Below are 18,156 nucleotides of genomic sequence, written 5' to 3'. Positions count from 1 at the left end.
TGAGTTTGTTTTCTTTGAATAAATCGGTTAACATTTTACCTCTTTGTAATTGCAACCGATTTCCCCAACTGAATGTTCAAAGGATTTGGCAACATGATGGTGGAAGATGGACATGACAAAGGATGTGCCACAAAAAATTCAACAAGAGCCTTGTACTCTGTGTCCATTACATTTATTTTTGTAAAACAAAAACAAAAGTGAGATGTAGTATCAAAAATGAAATAAATAAAAAATGATCTATCATAATGAATGGAAACATGGTAGTAGAGCCAAAAACTGCTTTAAGTCAAATGTCCAAAATACATCTGTCCTCAGAAAAGGTAAATGTGTCCATGAAATATTTCACAGAGTGAACCATAGACACAAAAGAAGGAAACTAGGTTCTGCGTCTCTTGGGGGTGGTGGTCTTGCCATCCTCTCCAGCTAGTCCAGATGACCATCCTCTCTGGGGAAAAGAGTGCGGTGACTAGAGTGGTTGGAGCAGGTTCCTTCTATGGCAGGGCCTCCTTTTTGATGCTGGCAGTGGTGTATTTTGCCCAGATGTGGAGGGATCACAGACAGGGGCAGATGGTACAGGAAAAGCCCCACACATTTGGTATTAAATGTCAAATTGCACCACAGTCAAGGAGCTCATTCTTCCATTGTGGTACTGTAGTTCCAAGATGGGCTCCTTCTACACCACCTTAATTTCCTGGAGCTCAGTTATAACCTGGCCCATCATGTCTTGGAACTGTTGGACTGATCCCAAGACTTGGTTAATGGTGGTCTGGCTAACAGAAACCCCAGTGGCCACCCTTGGCTGACCCACAGAGTCCTTCCCATGAGCCCTATCCCTATTAGCCTGCGCCCTTGAGGAAGTGTGCCCCATCCCATTGGGTCCTGGCAGAACTGGAGACTGTGTTGTTGGTGTCTCAACAGGAGCCTGTACTGCCGGCACAGGATTGGTGTGTAGGTCCTCGGTCCACAGGAAGTGGAGATGTCTACACGTTGAGATGTTGTTGTAGCTGTGGTGGGAGGTGTAGCTGTGGGCCGAGTTTCACTTACTGGAGCTGTGTGGCCAGACAGACCAGATGGACCAGCTGGCTCGTGGTCATCCTGACTTGCATCATTGGAGTCCTCACTGAAGGCTTGCTCCTAGGCTGTAGTGGCGGTGTCTTGGCTGGCAGACGTTGGTGCATTTAGCCGGGTGTTTGGACCTTTGAAGGTTACAAAGGATATGTAATTAAAATATAGTTTGTGCATTTGTGGGCCGACCTAAAACCTAGAAAGAAAATGATAAACTGATTAGGCCTTTGTGTTTTTTTCAGTATTTTACCCATGTAGCCTGATTTACACAGATGGCAGCTCCAGTGCTGACTTTGTCAAGATGTCCTAAAATGCTAAAGTGTTACTTATGATTTGTAGGTTACATATGGCAGACATTTTATCCAACATAGTGATGAGTACATTGGAGTACTGGACCATTCCAAGGCCTACCAGGCTGCAATACATTGGATACAAAGTGGTTTATAATGTACATAAAACTATAACTGGTCATCATATGGACAGTGAAACTTGACTTGTATTTGGCTACTAGTCAGCATGCCACAACACATTTTTGGATATCTTGGACTCAAAAGACAATGAATAATGTAAGCATTTTCATTAATGTTGTGTAGCCATGAGCAGGTGTCAACATGAGCAGGTGTCAACATGGTTGTGGTACACAAGAAATTATATTTAAATCCACTGCATGACATGGTGACTGTCAAATGCACTCTTTTTTTAAATGTGTGTGTGTACATATGGAAGTAAAGGACGGTGGAACAACATTACATTCCACTATTGTTTTTTGGATCCAAAAACAAAGCATCATGGTAGTTGTAGTCATCTGTCAACATCATAGATAATACCTGTTTGAAACGTAGGTTACACATATCACTTTCAATTACTATACTGGAGATAAACACGTGTTTGCAACTTGTACACACATATGGATATGATATATCTAGGAAAAAACACCACTTAGAAATGCCATACTTTCCTGTCAAAATGGATGTTGTTTTGGACTTGTTTTTGGAAGCACAACACCATACATTGATAGACACACAATCTGACTATACATATTATGTTGGAGGAGAGCTACAACCATGCTGCTAGTATTTTGTATGACAACATATTTTTTGTCAAAATTAGCTATATTTGTGTTGCTAAGGTTGTTGCAGTATTCTAGAAGAAAACTTCATAAACCGCCTCAAAGGAATAAAAATAACTTAATTCCTGCCTCTACATGATGCCATATAATGGAGCAACAAGAATACTTTTAGAGGCAAACATGGATAACACATGATTTTATTAAACTCATGATCTCATTACATTAATCTATCTATACATCTGGGTCACAGTAAACTGTAATAAGAAATTGCACAATATACAAGCATAATAAAAGCATTCAACTTCAAACATTCTTTAAAACCAATTCTAGTCATATGATAGGTGAGGTCACTGATTTAAGTAAAAAATAGTTCAAATACTTTCATCTAAAGAAAAATCAATGAAGAACATGCATATTTTGTAGCAGTAAAACCATCTATATTGTAATAACAGAATGTTATAGCACATATGTAGATACAAATCCTATTCTGTTATATATCCAGGAAGAACAACAATGTAACAGTCTATAAATTGTGATCCTTCCTTCCCCGTATGTGGAACAATATAGGGGGAAGGAAAGATCACTGTTACATTGTTTTGTTCTGAATACATAAGAGATTAGGATCTGTATCTACATATGTGCTATAACCTTCTGTTGTTATAACAATGTAGATGGTTTTACTGCTACAAAATATGTATGTATTTAGTTGGTGATCTCAGAGATTGGTTGGCTTACAAGGAAGTTTCCGCAGGCTGTCCTAGCATGGTCCAACATCAAGTCGGTCAGGGCGCTCAACGATTCGGTGAAGCAAGTGAATAATAGGATTGGTAAATTGTTCAGGTCTTTTAGGCTGGTGTCTATACCTCATAGTTGCATAAAGAGCAAGCATTGTTTCTTGCCGGACAGGGATCACTTGTCCAAGGAGGGTAATGAAATGTTCCTTGAGAACCTGCTGGCTTGATTAGTTCATTGCCCATGTTAGTTTGTTGAGAAGTTGTGGGGCCAGATAGCAGGTGAACTATGCTGGCCTATGGCGGGTGAGGTCATGATTGAGGGACAGTTCTGGTCCATCCTTTTCCATTTAGATCAAAATAACAGCGGCATCACAGGACCCTCTAAGGCAGTGATACTCAAAGTACGGCCCGGGGGCCGCATGCGGCCCTCTTGACCTTTATATGAGGCCCCCTGATCAACAGCAGTACCCCGCAGCTGTTCACTCGATTTGCCGCTTACATAAAAAACAAAAAATTAACAGGCAAGTATTTCTTTAAAGGTTGATTGAAGTCTTCTCCACACACTGACGGCATTGCCAATAGTGAACTAAGAGGCAGGTCAGTTGTTATTTGCACTCATAGGGTGGCCTTGGGTACTATTACACACGAACAACACCCACCTTACCGCCTCCCCTCCCTCCCCCCTCCAAGACTGCCACTTTGCTGGCATCAATGCGGCCCTCGTGGCATCACAGACAAAGCTTTGCGGCCCCTTAAACAATGTTTGTGAGTACCAATGCTCTAAGGGGTGCTGGCAGCGAGTTGAAAAGAGTTTGCAGTAGAGTGGGTGTCGGGCGGTCACTGACATGCAGTCCTTACATATCAACTGCCCACGCAGGTGCACTGGACGCATGCTGGCATAGGTCCTTGGGGGTGGGGAGAAATTGATGCTGTAAGGGGTACCTGAGGTAGGTTTCCTAGTGGGCAGACAGGCCCCTTGCAGAGGAGTAGCCCAGTAGATGAGGTCGGTGGGTGAGGTCCTACTCTAAGTAGAGACCCATCCATGTCCATTTTGATTTGATAAGGGGTGTTAGGAGGAAGGGACACTGGGACTAGTCATGATCTCACTCAAAAAAAGTATTTTGAGGATGCACAAAAACCTCATTTTTAATTGTTTAGATATGGTAAGGTAAATATCTGTATTAGCGTCTCTGTTAAGGTTAGGCATTAATTCCTGTAAACAAAAATTGTACAATTGTGGGTTACTGTGCATTAAGCAAAGTGTGTTTTTGTGTATATGTGTGAATTAATACACCCAGGGGTCTTATGACCCCCTAACCCAAAAAAGAAAAAAACCTTGTTTTGTGTCTTGCCAGTAATATGGGTTTGTTGGGGTGCGAGTGTCTGGGGTATAGGCAATTTAACCATGGACATCAACGATGCCTGGCCATATTGCCTGCAGCAAGCTCAAATGCATACAGTCTCCCAAACCTTTGAAAAAACATATATAAAGTGCCATTAAAAGTTCAAAACTGCTCTGTTTGCAAATAAGGGACACTTTGGCCCATATTTATAATTTTTGACGCAAAACTGCGCAAACACAGTTTTGCGTCAAAAAGTATAGCACCGGCTTGCATCATCCCTGAGTGCCAGCCAGGTGTCAAATTTATGGAATGCCGCCAGCCGGCTCAAAGGATGGGCTACTGTAAAAAAATAATTACGTTAGCTGGGTGGTGGTGGGGGTGGCGGCATGGGAGAAGGGAGTTTTGCAGCACCAAAAAATGACATTAGGCTGGTTAGAAGCAAAAGAAATGCCTCTACCAGCCTAGCGTCATTTTCTGATGCAGAACCATCCACACCACATGACTCCTGTCTTAGAAAAGACAGGACTCATGCTCACCACCCCAATGACCAGAACAGGGGATCAGTGTCCCCTGGGGATGGCCATTGCGCCCTGTGTCATGCGGGGGGCCCAAGTTGGCCCCCCGATGGCACTTTAATTTAAAATACAAAAAATACTTACCTATACATACCCTACTTACTTGGGATGGGGTACCCCATCCTTCAGTGTCCCTCTGGTGTGGTTATTCCTGAGGCTTGAGGAGGGCACCTGTGGACCCATTCCATGGTGTTCAAGCATGGAAATGGGTCCACAAGTCCCCTAACACCTGATCTGACCCAGGCGTTAAATAATGGTGCAAAGCAAGCTTTGCACCATTATTTTGCTCCTCCTACCACCCATGCATCATTTTAGCACGGGGAATAAATATGGGGCTATGGGGTTAACACCATTTTTTAGATGGGAACTCCTACCTTGCATCTCATTGACGCAAGGTAGGTTCATGCATCTAAAAAATGGTGCAAACTCCACTCTAACATCAAAATATAAATGTGGAGTTGGTTTTGCGCCCAGTTTGCGTAAAAAATGACACAAATTCAGTGCAAATGGAGTATAAATATTCCCCTTTGTTAGAAATCTGATTCAACAATGAAGGCCACTTATTTTGGTGCTCCTATTTTCTGTCCTAGTCCAACCCTGCATAAGTATATAAGTTGTGAACTTTAAAACTCATAATGTCACTTGCCACACTTAGGGGCATATATAGAATCCCCTAGCGTCACCGGGTCGTACTTTTTCTGACGCTCCGGTGGTGCTGTGCACTGCACCATTTTAACAGGGTGGTGATAAGCCCCTTTTTGTGGCCAAATGTTTTTTTGCGGCAGAGGGGCGTGCAATGGGTGTTGCTGTGGGTATTCCACTGCAACACCCTTTGCGTTTGACGCTGCCTCAGATTTACAAGGAATCGTAAATCTGTGGCAGCCCAAAATCTAACGCCACCTAGGGGGTGGCAATAGCATGGCACAATGAGGAGAAATACTTGTATTTCTCCTCATTGTTGCTTTTTCCATGTGTGCTGCATTCTGCAGCACACATAGAAAGAGCAAAATGCCATGAATGATTGTTTATGTACCTGAAAGTGGCCCTTCCTGCATATTCAATAATGACTATTTGCTACTTCTATGCATTTCGCAGCACACATAGAAGTGCCAAATCGCAATTGGAGATTGTTCATGTGCAGGAAGGGACACCTTCCCTTCAACAAAGACACCCTTGCACTTTGGTGCAAAGATGCCTGCGTTGGCGCTGGCAGCTAAATTTAGCGCCAGTGCTAGGGGAAACACAGGGATGCGCTGTATTTTTGTATATACGGTGCATCTCTGCGTTTCAGAACTGACGCAGAGTGGCGATGCCAATTTTGGCCCAGCGCTGCACCAGTTCCTTTTAAATCTGTCCCGTAATATCTTGTCTCTGCTTGGCAACTTAATCAGAATATTAAATCAAAACAATAATTGAAGCCCAGAAGTACCCGTTCTGCCAGGTCATTTGAGAACATATATTTTACAAATTTTGTGCAGTGACTGATCAAAGAAACTTTAATCGCCTTCAACCACGCACGTATAAATAAAAAAGCAGTTCGCTTTAGGAAAGTTTGCAAGAATGTCCAAGGCGTAAATGGAGGTCTGCGATAGATAAGTAGATAGATAGATAGATAGATAATGTGTGAATGCGTGTGTGTAATATATGTACATATATACATATATATTTATTTATTTATTTTTTAATATCAAACCAATTTAAGGTCCAGCACTGTCCCCTGTTGTCATGACGCTGCAGCAATTATTACACTTGCTGGTTGCATTGTCATGAGAACATTGCAAGAAACCTCAAAAGGGGGTTGTGCGAGATTGCTGTATTCAAGAAAAGAGCCGGCGACGCCTGCAGCAATAAAGGGACACAATTTAAGGCTGGCAATCGCCGGAATGAACTCCGCTCTCGCACGGGAAATGCCCGAACAAAGAGCACGTCCCAAGGCCAAGCTGAAGCACCGTCACCGGGGGACGCCACGCGCGCCTATTTACTGGAACGCGAATACTAATGCGATGAGAATGGCATCGGTCACGGCCCAATTGTCTTCCTCCTGCCCCAGATGATACAGATGAGGTTTGTGTCTCGAGAGGGTAAGGCCGCTCAGGTGGCTAATGGAACGAGGATATCAAATTAAAAAATGTACGAGAAATGTGAGCTTAATTGGTACCTTCCTCCCTCCCAAATGCAAAGCAATCCGTTTGTATACTTCATTTCCAAATAACTGCTTCTTTACAATGATTTTCGGGCCATGGGCCAAACATATTTTGGGGTCCCCGTTTTTTGGAACAGCTTTGATTTTATGTTCCAATTTAAGCTCTTTCATGCCCTCCTGGCCAGGTCATTGGCAGTGCACAAGCACACTCGTCCAAATTATACATATGTTCAGATTTAATAGTCAGGTATAATGACGTGTTTAAAATATTGTAACAGCATCAGCGCTCTTATATTACTTTAAATAATCTCTGTGACAACCTCCCAGTTCGCATATATCAGGTGCTGTTTTTATCTAAAAAACATTTTTTGGTGGATGTAGCATGAAACATAAACACAACATTTCTCTGCAGATGTCTATAATAGACCCTCACAGTCACCCACATTAAAAGTAAGTTATAGGAAAATGGTATTTAAAACAATCTGTTTAAGAATTATGCAAGGCCTTCAGGGCAAGGCTCTCTGCAGAACAGAGTTGGCTCAATTAGGGGTCCCCTTGAAATGCTGGGGCCCTGGGCTGGAGCTCTGTTGCCTGTTTGCTTTTCTCCCCACCCTCCATATTGCACCCCTTCCTTTCCGTTTGCCCTCCTGACTCCCTTCACATTGCTTCTCTCCAACCGTACAATCCATTTTGCTTCATCACCACCTCGCACATGTTGCTTCCCCTGACCAACCCTGTATTGCTTACCCCATGCACATTCTAAAATAAATACACTTTTGCACATTTTGTTTCCTTTTATTTGACAATCCAAGTTGGACAGGCAAATAAAAAAGAAGGAAAAAGCAGCTGCGTAATTTGCTGGATGTGTGCATGTGTGGCACACGCACTTACAAAATGAAGCAATGTACTTTTTCTTATTTATCAATGCATTACAGATTGTGTGGGATAGTGGTCAATTCCTGGAGAGCAGTCTCAGAAGGAATCGTTGACATTACTAGACTTCGGTACTCTTACACCTTAAAGAATGAATCATGGTAGGTTCTAGAATGACAGCGGTACAAGGAAATAGGGACAGTGGTATATAGCAGAACTGATTCACAAGGAAACATAGGCAAAAGTAGATTCGAGAAAGGCTGTTGCAGAAGCAAAGGAATGCACAGACAGTGATAGATTTTAGGAATGTTCAATAAGAGACCACAGGCAATGGTAGATTCCACAAGGACTCTTACACAATGAGGTATGGATAGCGGTAGATTACACAAATGATGGTCAGAGAAGAGGGCATGGAGAGTGATAGAATCTTGAAGAATTGTCCATAAGAAAGCATAACCGAATGCAGCGACTAAGGCCCTGATTTATACTTTTTGATGCAAACCTGCGTTAGTGCATGTTTGCATCAAAAAGTTTACTACCGGCTAGCGCCATTCCTGGACACCAGCCGGGCGTCATATTTAAGGAATGACGCTATCCGATGGTAAGGCCTGGTTAGCGTAAAAATAAATGACGCTAACTGGGTGGGGGAGGTGTAGGGGAAACAGGAGGTTGTGCGTCAAAGAATGGCACTAGTCAGGTTAGAGTCAGAAAAATGACTAGCGTCATTTTTTGATGCACAACCCCCATGGACATGACTCCTGACTTAATAAAGACAGGAGTCATGCCCCCATGCCCAATGGCCATGCAAAGGGGACTTATGGCCATTGGGCACAGTGCCATGTAGGGGGGGGACAAGTTAGCCCCCCTATGGCACTTTAAAAAAAAATTAAAACTTACCTGGACTTACCTGGGATGGGTCCCCCCATCCTTAGGTGTCCTCAGGTGTGGGTGGGGGTGGCTGTCCCTAGGAGCAGGGAAGGGCACCTGTGGACTGTTTCCATGGTCCCCGACCATGGAAAGGAGCCCACAGGTCCCCAAACGCCTGCCCTGACCCAGGCGTTAAATAATGGCGCCAAACAGGCTAAGCGCCATTATTTAAGGCCCTCCTCCTCCCGAGCGTGATTTTTGCACGGGAGGATAAATAAGGCGCTAAGGCCTTAGAGTAATTTTTTGCCCGGGATTGCCTACCTTGCATCTCATTGACGCAAAGTAGGTTTTCATGGTAAAAAAATGACGTTAACTCCAATATTTTGACGATGGATGGGTCTAGCGTCAAAATATAAATATGGAGTTAAGTTTGCGTCAGATTTGCATTTAAAAAAATGGCGCAAATCCGGCGCAAACAGAGTATAAATATGCCCTCAAGACTGTCACATAGAGAGTGATAGATTCTAGAAGGACTCTTAGACAATCAAGCATGGAGTGTGTTAGATTCCAGGACAGCTTCAGAAGGCATTGCGGAAAGTGTCAATTCCAGAACCATAGCTACAAGAGAAAACAGAGACATTTTTGGTGTCCAGAAGTACACCATTGGTGTCATATGGTTCACCCTTAATTAAACACGATTCTATGCTTTATGTGAGGAGACACAGAAAATTCGGAGACCATCTAAACTGGTCAACTTTATTAATGCTGTTGACATAGCAAACAACCATTACAAAAACCTCATGGGGCAAAGAGCAAGGTTGTTTGTAATTAGCCATTCACTTTACTCTCAAAACATTCTCGGCATGCCCTCACAGACAGAGAAATGTATTTTTGATTGTCAAATATCTTTGAATGATACATTAATTTTAGGTCATTTTTTACGTATTAAAGCAGACCAACCTTACCTGCCCCGTTTACGTATTATTGGAAATTGTGCAAAATCAGTTGGTGCCCCAAGGCAACACTTCTTGTCAGATAGGGGAGCCTATATTTGGAGAAGACCATGTGTGCTCCACTTCTGATTATATTAGTATGAAACGTGCACTCCATTTCAGTTACTTCAAGTGCATGGACTGGGGACTCAGACAGCACCAAAGTGACTGACTATCCAATGCACTCCCACGGAAGCCAGCATATCAGAGTTGAATGCTGTTGTGTAAGTTCCCTGTATGCAAGATGGTTAATTGCATGCCAATCAGCACTGTCATTTCTGGTGGGCGGGATGAGAATGGACTACTACATATATTGGAGTCAAATGCGGGGGCGACGCTAGCAATATCCCAGCAGGTGCAGTGGCACCAGGGCCCAGAATATGAGGAGTCCATTGAACCCCAATGATAGATGCATTTTAATCCCAGATCAATGGACGGGGTGGGGGCTTTTCTTTGCTTACCTGGCACCAGGGCCCAGAATATGAGGAGTCCATTGAACGGCAATGATAGATGCATTTTAATACCCAATCAATGGACGGGGCGGGGGCTTTTCTTTGCTTACCCGGCTCCCACGACACCTTTGTTATGAAACAGGGCAAATGATTCTGTATGATGGAATCATAATACATGTGTTATCAGAGGAAAAGAAAAATGGAATTCTTAAATGCTTCCGAAAAACCCTCTTCTGCCACTGAGACTTTAAACCACCAAGCAATGTGTCACACGGTTATCAAAGCAGTAGTATATGTGCACTGCTCTGTAATAGAAGTGCTCCCACAACCAACTGCGTAGGAGACAGTCTGGAAGAGAATAGTGCCAGGGTCTCATTTTGCTCTAAGAGCCAAAGCACACGCTGAGCATCAAAATATGTAAATCATGCATCAAATGTCATGAAAAAATGATAGACTTTAAAATGAAAAATAATGCATTTTTCAACATTTCTCAGTGTCTCCAGAACATACCATTATATCGGTGAATTGAGTGACATTTATTGAAAGCATTATTTTTAAATGTGGAGAAGTCAAGAATATTCTCATGCCCTGATGCTGCTCCCATGAGTTACTCAAAATGTGTAGGTTTGTCATGTTCTCTATTTATATGGCCTTTATCTTTATTAGGATTATTTTCTATTAATCATTTATAAGCAAGGGTTTTGAAGTGCACAAATCTTGTGCAAAACTGTGCTCTCAAACAGGATGGTTAAGGAAAATAATATATAGTGAAGCAAAGAAAGGGGCTATGGTTCTCACAATTTGGGCAAGAAGGGAACCTAGAATTTTGGGAAAGCTGGGATTTTAGTCCAGCATTGCATATTGTGCTGTTCAGAGATTGTAGGGTTACAGCCTTCTCTCTTGCATTTGCCACCAAAGATCAATGTTTTATGTGCAGTTATTCAATTATTGTTATTCAGGTAGTTATTTATATGGAGTTCAATAAATACACTTATTGCACCTTAAACTGATCCAATATGTACATGTGCATAGTAATAACATTTAAAAGTGCGTTTTTTTGTTTTGAATATTCCCACAGACAATGAAGACCAAACAAAGGGGCATATTTATAACTGGTTTGCGCTGAATTAATGTCTTTTTTTTACACTAATTCAGCACAAACCTGACTCCATATTTATACTTTGATGCTAGACAGGTCTAGTGCCAAAGTTATGGAGTTAACGTCGTTTTCTGGAGGGGAAAACATACCTTGCGTCAATGAGATGCAAGGTAGGTGTTCCCGTCCAGAAAAGGACGATATGGCCTTAGCGCCATATTTATCCCCCAGTGCTAAAATCTAGCCCAGGGTGATGGGGGCCTTAAATAATGGCGCTAAGCTTGCTTAGCGCCATTATTTAATGCCGGGGTATGGGCAGGCATTAGGGGACCCGTAGGCATATTTCCATGGTCAGAGACCATGGAAAGAGCCCACAGGTGCCCTTCCCTGGCACCAGAGACACCCCCACCCACACCAGAGGGACACCACAGGATGGGGGACCCATCCCAGGTAAGTCTTCATAAGTATATTTTTTTTTTATTCCACGCTCGGGGGCTCTGACTTGGGGCCCCCGGCATGGCACTGGCCCCAATGGCCATGCCCAGGGTACGCACGTCCCCTGGGCATGGTCATTGGGGTGGTGAGCATGGCTCCTGTCTTTCCTAAGACAGGAGCCATGTCCATGGGGGTTGTGCTCTAGGAAATGGCGCTACACTGCTTAGAGGCAATTTTTTGCCTCTAAACAGTGTAGCGCCAAATTTGGCGCACAAGCTTCTATTTTCCCTACGCCTCCCCCATCCTGTTAGCGTCCTTTACAAGGATGCTAACAGGGCATTTGCCCCGGCTAGCACCATTCCATAGATATGGCGTCACCATTTTGCATGAAAAAGTATAAATCAGGCCCAAAGTGACAAAATATGCCTGTCAGAACTCATGCTGGGCTTCACATGCACCTCCTTAAAAAGCTTTAACAAAATGAGCAAATTCTCGGAAATGTTATGAGCAGTGCTTAATTTAAGATAGTGGTTGCCGGTGGGGGCCACCAGCACTCATTATAGGGGGCTGGCACTTATTTTTCTGCATCAGACATTTATCAAGAGCAAGACAGGGAAAAACAAAAGAAGCAGAGAGACGAAGGGAGAGAGAGACAGAAAACGTATTGTATAATTATTTAAATATCTCATAAAGTGCAAATTTTTGATAAGGCAAACTAAAGCAAGGTTCATGTGTCTAACATGTGACTTTAAAACACGATTTACAATCTGGGTCCGGCAAGATTAGGTGAGCTAAACAAATTCCTGTGTCTACAACACTACTTATAAACACTATTTACAATCAGGCGTAGCTCCCCTGCTACGGTGGAGGAGCGTTGCCCTCCCCCCGCCAGCAGCTGCAAACGTTTTACTATAAAATGATAACAAACTATGTTTATTATCATTTTATAGTAAAAGGGGCGGGGCTACAGGTTATGACGGGGATGGAGGGGGAGTGCACAGTACTCCCTCTCAATGCTCATGTATGTTTGGCCGGCCGTCTCGGGCCGGTCAAACACACATGTTCATTGGGCTCTCTCCGACCCGGCACTGTGTTGCCGGGTTGGAGAGAGCAGGCATACACTTTCATTCTGCCTCGGAGCACCCTGGCTGGGTGCTCTGAACAATCTGAATTCTCCTGGCATGTTGCTAGCAGCATGACAGCAGCGTTCAGATTGGCCACGGGGCAGGCGGCAGCAGAGAGTGGTGTTGTGGTGGCGGCGAGAAAGGTAAGTGATTATTTTAAATTAATCCCCGCACACGCGCTTCCCCACCCCTTCTAAGAGCCGTGATTCGCTCCTGTTTATAATCAGCTTAATGTTGTACCTTATGCAGCGAAAACCCCAAAGGACGTCACAACCAACACAGACTAAGTTATCTAAAGACACGTGAGAAGATATTTTGACTGATGTTTTAGGGATCGAATCCATTACAGCACAGCCTCTCCAATGGAAGCAATAGCCTTGAAATATTATCAGTTCAGCTATCTAAGTATCTAGTGCGGTGCTCAGTGGGGGGAAGGTTCAAGGGCTGTGCAAGATTGCTACCTGGGGAGGCTAAACAGGGGTCTAGTTTCCTTGTAGTGCAACATCCTACCATTTACAGTCCCATTTACATGCAATCTAAAAGCATAATTTAAGATATAGGCCAGGTAGCTATTGTCCCATCAAATTACCTGAAAACAAAAAAGGCCACTTTAAGGGGAATAAAGTCCAATCTAACGCTGGACTGTGCCAAAGTGGCTTCCTAAGGCAAATCAACAGAATTTCTGATCCATACATGTGGGCCATCCATAACAATTAACCATCTCCATCCAATATAATGTAAAAGGTATTATTTATAACTGGTTCCTGGGGGCTGTTAACCCTTCAACTGACCCATTTAAGTGAGGCCACTTTAGAGGAGTAAAGTGCATCAAGGGCTAGACTAATAAGTCCAGCTCTTTGGAGGGCTCCTGGAAAGTCACAGTATTAAATTGCTTCAAGTGCTGGGGAAAGCGAATGGGGCTACTTGGGGGGATACCTGGGGCTGTGAGCCCATCTACTGCCCCAAAATTAAAGGGAGCTCGAAAAGGCATCTCACATATTTTACACCCATGATCTGAGCATATAAACCTATGATCCCCCACTAGTTGTAGAAAACTGGGCATGGCACATAATTATAGACAACGGTAGATATTGTTCCACATTAGAAGCTATTACAGGCACACTCCTTTGTTGCTAACAGTATTTTATATGTATGTTGGCTTTTGGGTCCCAATAACTACCTTAAGAAAATGTATGCTGTTGAGATGGGGAGAGGGGCTCAATGACAATGAGCAGGCATGGGTTAGTGGCAGACTTTATTGTTGGTGCACCTGAGAGGTTTGCACCTTTCGGTCTACTGTTGACTATCCCATTGCCTGGAAATATGCTATGGAAACAGAAAACCCTGTATTCTACTGCTGGGCACAACTCTTTAATGAGACACATTCTATACAGAAAGATAGCTCTTCTGTAAGTTCTTGGAGAAAGATCCTTTATGTGTGCCAGCTGAGAATTTCAGGAACATCTGGCACATGGTAGAACTCCGGTGGGCCCATGAGGGCAGCACGGAGTGCTTTAAACAATCAGCCTACCTGCCAGTGACTCAAACAAATATGCCCATTCTGTCATATTATAAACAAACATTGGCAAAACCAATAGATCTCGCCTATGCAAGTACTATTGGCTTTGCCAATGTGTTTTAGCCATATTGCTGCTGTTCAGCATGGCTAAACGTTAGTGGCATAGAGGACAGTGCTATGGAGTGTTGTAGAGTGAAATGGAGAAAAGTAGAGTGTTTTAGAGTGGAGTGGCAGAGAGTGTCATATATTGGATTGGCATAGTGTGGAGTCACAGAATGGCATACATAGAGAAGAGTGGACTGGTACATTGGTATAAAGTGTTGCAAAGTATATTGGCATGGAGAGCAGTGCATTGAGTGCAGTGGGATTGAATTTAGTGGCGTACAATGCAGTGTTGTAGAATGCACTAGCGTAAATTAAAGTGGTGCACAGTAGAGTGCAGTGGTGCCGAGTGCAGAGCACAGAGTGCAGTGGTGCAGAGTGGGGTGGCACAGAGTAGAGTGGCGTAGAGTAAAGTAACACAGAGTGCAGTGGCATAGAGTAAAGTGGCAAAGAGTGGAGTGGCATAGAATTCAGTAATGCAGAGGGCAGTGGTGCAGAGTAGAGTCGAGTGGCAGAGAGTACAGAGTAGAGTTGAGTGGCACAGAGTGCAGTGGTGCAGAGTGGTGCAGAGTGGTGCAGAGTAGAGTAGCATGGAGTTAGGCAGAGTAGCGTACCATGCCATAGAGTGCAGTAGTATGGAGTGCAGTAACCTAGAGTGGAATAGCATAAATTAGAGTAGTGCACATTAGAGTGACATAGAGTTCAGTGGCAGAGAGTGCAGTATTGTAGTGTAGAGTGTCAGAGTGCAGTGGTGTAGAGCGGCGTAGAGAGCAGTGGCATAGGGTACAGTGATGCAGAGTAGAGTGCATCAGGGTAGAGTTTCTGATTCTGAGTGCATTGACATTGAGTGCAGGTGTGTAGAGTGCAGTGGCTTGGAGTGAAATGGTTAAGAATAGAATGGCGTGGAGTGAAATGGCGTGGAGTAGAGTGGCAGAGAGTGCAGTGGCCTAGAGTAGACTGTTTCCGACTAGAGTTAAGTGGCATAGAGTGGAGTGGTGCAGGGCAGAGTGCAGTTGTGTAGAGTGCAATAGTGTAGAGTAAAGTGGTGTAGACTGCAGTGGTGCAGAGTAGATTGGAGTGGTGCACAGAGTTGAGTGTTACAGAGTACAATGCATCCAGCATAGATTGTATTGCCAAAGAGTGCAGTGACATATAGTGAAGTGTTGCAGTGACGTAGAGTACAGTGGCATAGAGTGAAGTTGTGCAGACTATATTGGTACGGCCTATACTGTACTGTTGTAGAGTGCAGTTGTGTAGAGTAGAGTGGCAAGGAGTGCAATGGCACAGGGTAGAGTGGTGCAGGGTAGAGTAGAGAGATGTAGCTTGAAAATGAGTAGAGCACAGAGGCATAGAGTGGAGTGGTACAACGTGCTGTGGAGTGGTGTAAAGTGAAGTAGTACAGAGTAGAGTGCAGTGGAGTGGAGGGTACAGGATAGAGTGGGGTATTCATGGTGTAGTAGCACACTGCCATTACAGACAACACACGTTCAATTGAAATGACAATCACATTTGCACAGACATACAGTTTTACTAATAAAACTATACCGTGCACAGATGAAAATGTGTGGAAATTACATCACCTGGTGTAATGATTTGTTTTGATCACATTGTAGTATTTGTTTTGAACACAACAGTAAAAACAAAAAAGGTGCTTCATTGTGTTGCTTTTTCTGAAAAACTTCTATTCATTTAAATGTTGTTGTGTGCTGTAAAAAACTCTTTCCTATATCCAGTATTCAGCAAGATTGTCATATAAAGTCTCTCACTTTGAAGTCAGAGAAAGAAAAGTAAGCAAGTGCCCTGAGAAGACAGACCCTGACATTTGACCTCAGTCTTTGAATGAAGGAACAGCAAATGTGATGAGAGAAGAACAAGATTTACAGGCCTGTTTACAGAAAGGGAGCATTCGAAAGGCTACTGTAAATAAAATGTTGGCAAGGGAAGGTACAAATGTAAGCTTGACAGCCTAAAACAAATACATCCAGCAAATGGAAAGCAAGAAAATGTGAGTTACATACCACAAAGCCAGTGGCAAGCAACAAACAGAATGCATTCCTAGGTCAGCTTTCTGAATTTCCCCAAGGTTTCCTTAGCAAACCAGACAGCTCTGCTGTCTGATAGGTTGAGACCTAATAAAGCCACCAAATGGAAATCAAGAAAATGTGAGTTACAAACCACAAAGCCAATGGCAAGCAAAGGGCAGAATGCAATCAGCTTTCTGATGTCCCCAAGATGTCTTTAGCAAACCTAGACAGCTCTGCTGTCCGGTAGGCTGCGACCTAAAAATGGAGTACCCCACTATATTGAGCCTCTTACTCCCAAGTTTATAATCCGGGATACTGGAATTATGCAGCAGAGCAGGACAAAATTAAGCAGCAAGTTTGGTTAAAGTATACAGCAAGGAAAGGAAAATGATGCTGTGTTATGCAGGACTTTTTGTGGCTGTTTTTATTATTTTGTTATTTATACACTTGTTAACAGTATGAGAAATGTTTCACTGCATTAGTAGCAGTGTAATACATAAATACAGCAATCAGCAACTAAAAGGGGATCGACCGCTGTGCGGCAAACTGTGCAAAGTATGCAAAAAATTATGGATTAGGTGACAAGTGTGGCAATTGTGCGGAAAATGCCACAGGTGCAGAATCTCACAGTTCCTATGGCCCTGCTTAAAATGTCCTGCAGATGAGGAAAACTTGCCATTATAAACTGGACTGGGGCTGGAGGTGTACACCGCATGTGTCAGTTATGCAGTGACACAAACACATCATAACAGCAGTTTGTTGCAGCTAGATCGATGGATCAGGGAGTATCTACCTGTGTCACCTCTTCAGCCCTGGATACAGCTCTGCTGCTCTTCTAAGCGCCTTGCTTCATCATTTAATTAGCCTGAGGGATAGGCTTGCTATCATAAACGCGTGCTGACATTAATCGCGGCGGCCTGTCATCTGAGGTGCATGGCTGTGCTATCTGTGTAGCCTCAGGGACAAGTCTGTAGTCTGATTATGAGTCGTTGTTGATGGTAAAAATGCAGGTATCGTTTGTTCATTTTGAGAGACATCTCAGCTGCCTAGAATGCACAGCTTTATCTTCTATATAACCTGCAGAACAAGGACATCCCTGCTGTAGGAGGTATACGTATGTACCATTTGCAGAACAAAGAGTTTATCTCCTGTTTCGAGATAGAGCCTGTTAGATGTCTGTAAACTGAGGGACAGCTGTGCTGGCTGTAAACTGAGGGACAGCTGTGCAAAGCTATCTAGGGGCATAGTTAAGAGCCCCCAGCGCCAACTTAGTTCTGCCATAGCGTCATTTTCTTTATGCTAAGGTGGCGCTAAAGTGGCATTTTCCCTGTGCCATATTTATGAAATGGTGCAATGCATGCATTGCGCCACTTTGTAAACCCTTGTGCCACATTATGCCTGCACCAGGCATAACGTGTGCGGGGGGGCATTCCTCTGTTAGGGGGCCCAAAAAAATGGCACAAGGAAATCTAACAGATTTCCCTGTGCCATTTTTTTGGGCACTTTTTTGAACCCTGCTAAGAGCAGGCGTTAAAAGGGGGAATACCATTATTTATAATGGGCCCCTATGTACTCGGCAGAAGTAGTGCCAAAATAGCGTAAAGAAAATTACGCTATTGCCCCCTACCCTGCGTCACGGTGCACCGTATTTTAAATACGGCACACACATGGTAGCAGTAAGGGGCGAAAGGAAAGTGGAGCTGCTCTGGGTGCAGAGCCACTTTCCTTGAATCTGCCCCAAAG

At 43.6% G+C, this 18,156-nt stretch overlaps 1 long non-coding RNA gene across 1 annotated transcript in view; it reads right to left on the bottom strand.

Annotated features, from left to right (window-relative positions):
- Positions 1–269: 269 nt before the first annotated feature.
- Positions 270–18,156, bottom strand: part of LOC138296336 (uncharacterized) — a 128,795-nt gene continuing 110,908 nt past the window's right edge. The window contains exon 3 of the long non-coding RNA XR_011203809.1: positions 270–1,196. This is a non-coding gene — a long non-coding RNA (uncharacterized lncRNA). The remainder of the gene's footprint in view (positions 1,197–18,156) is intronic.

This window comes from Pleurodeles waltl, chromosome 5, assembly GCF_031143425.1.
Source record: "Pleurodeles waltl isolate 20211129_DDA chromosome 5, aPleWal1.hap1.20221129, whole genome shotgun sequence".
Taxonomy (NCBI): Eukaryota; Metazoa; Chordata; class Amphibia; order Caudata; family Salamandridae; genus Pleurodeles; species Pleurodeles waltl.
This window is presented reverse-complemented; position numbering and strand designations above follow the sequence as displayed.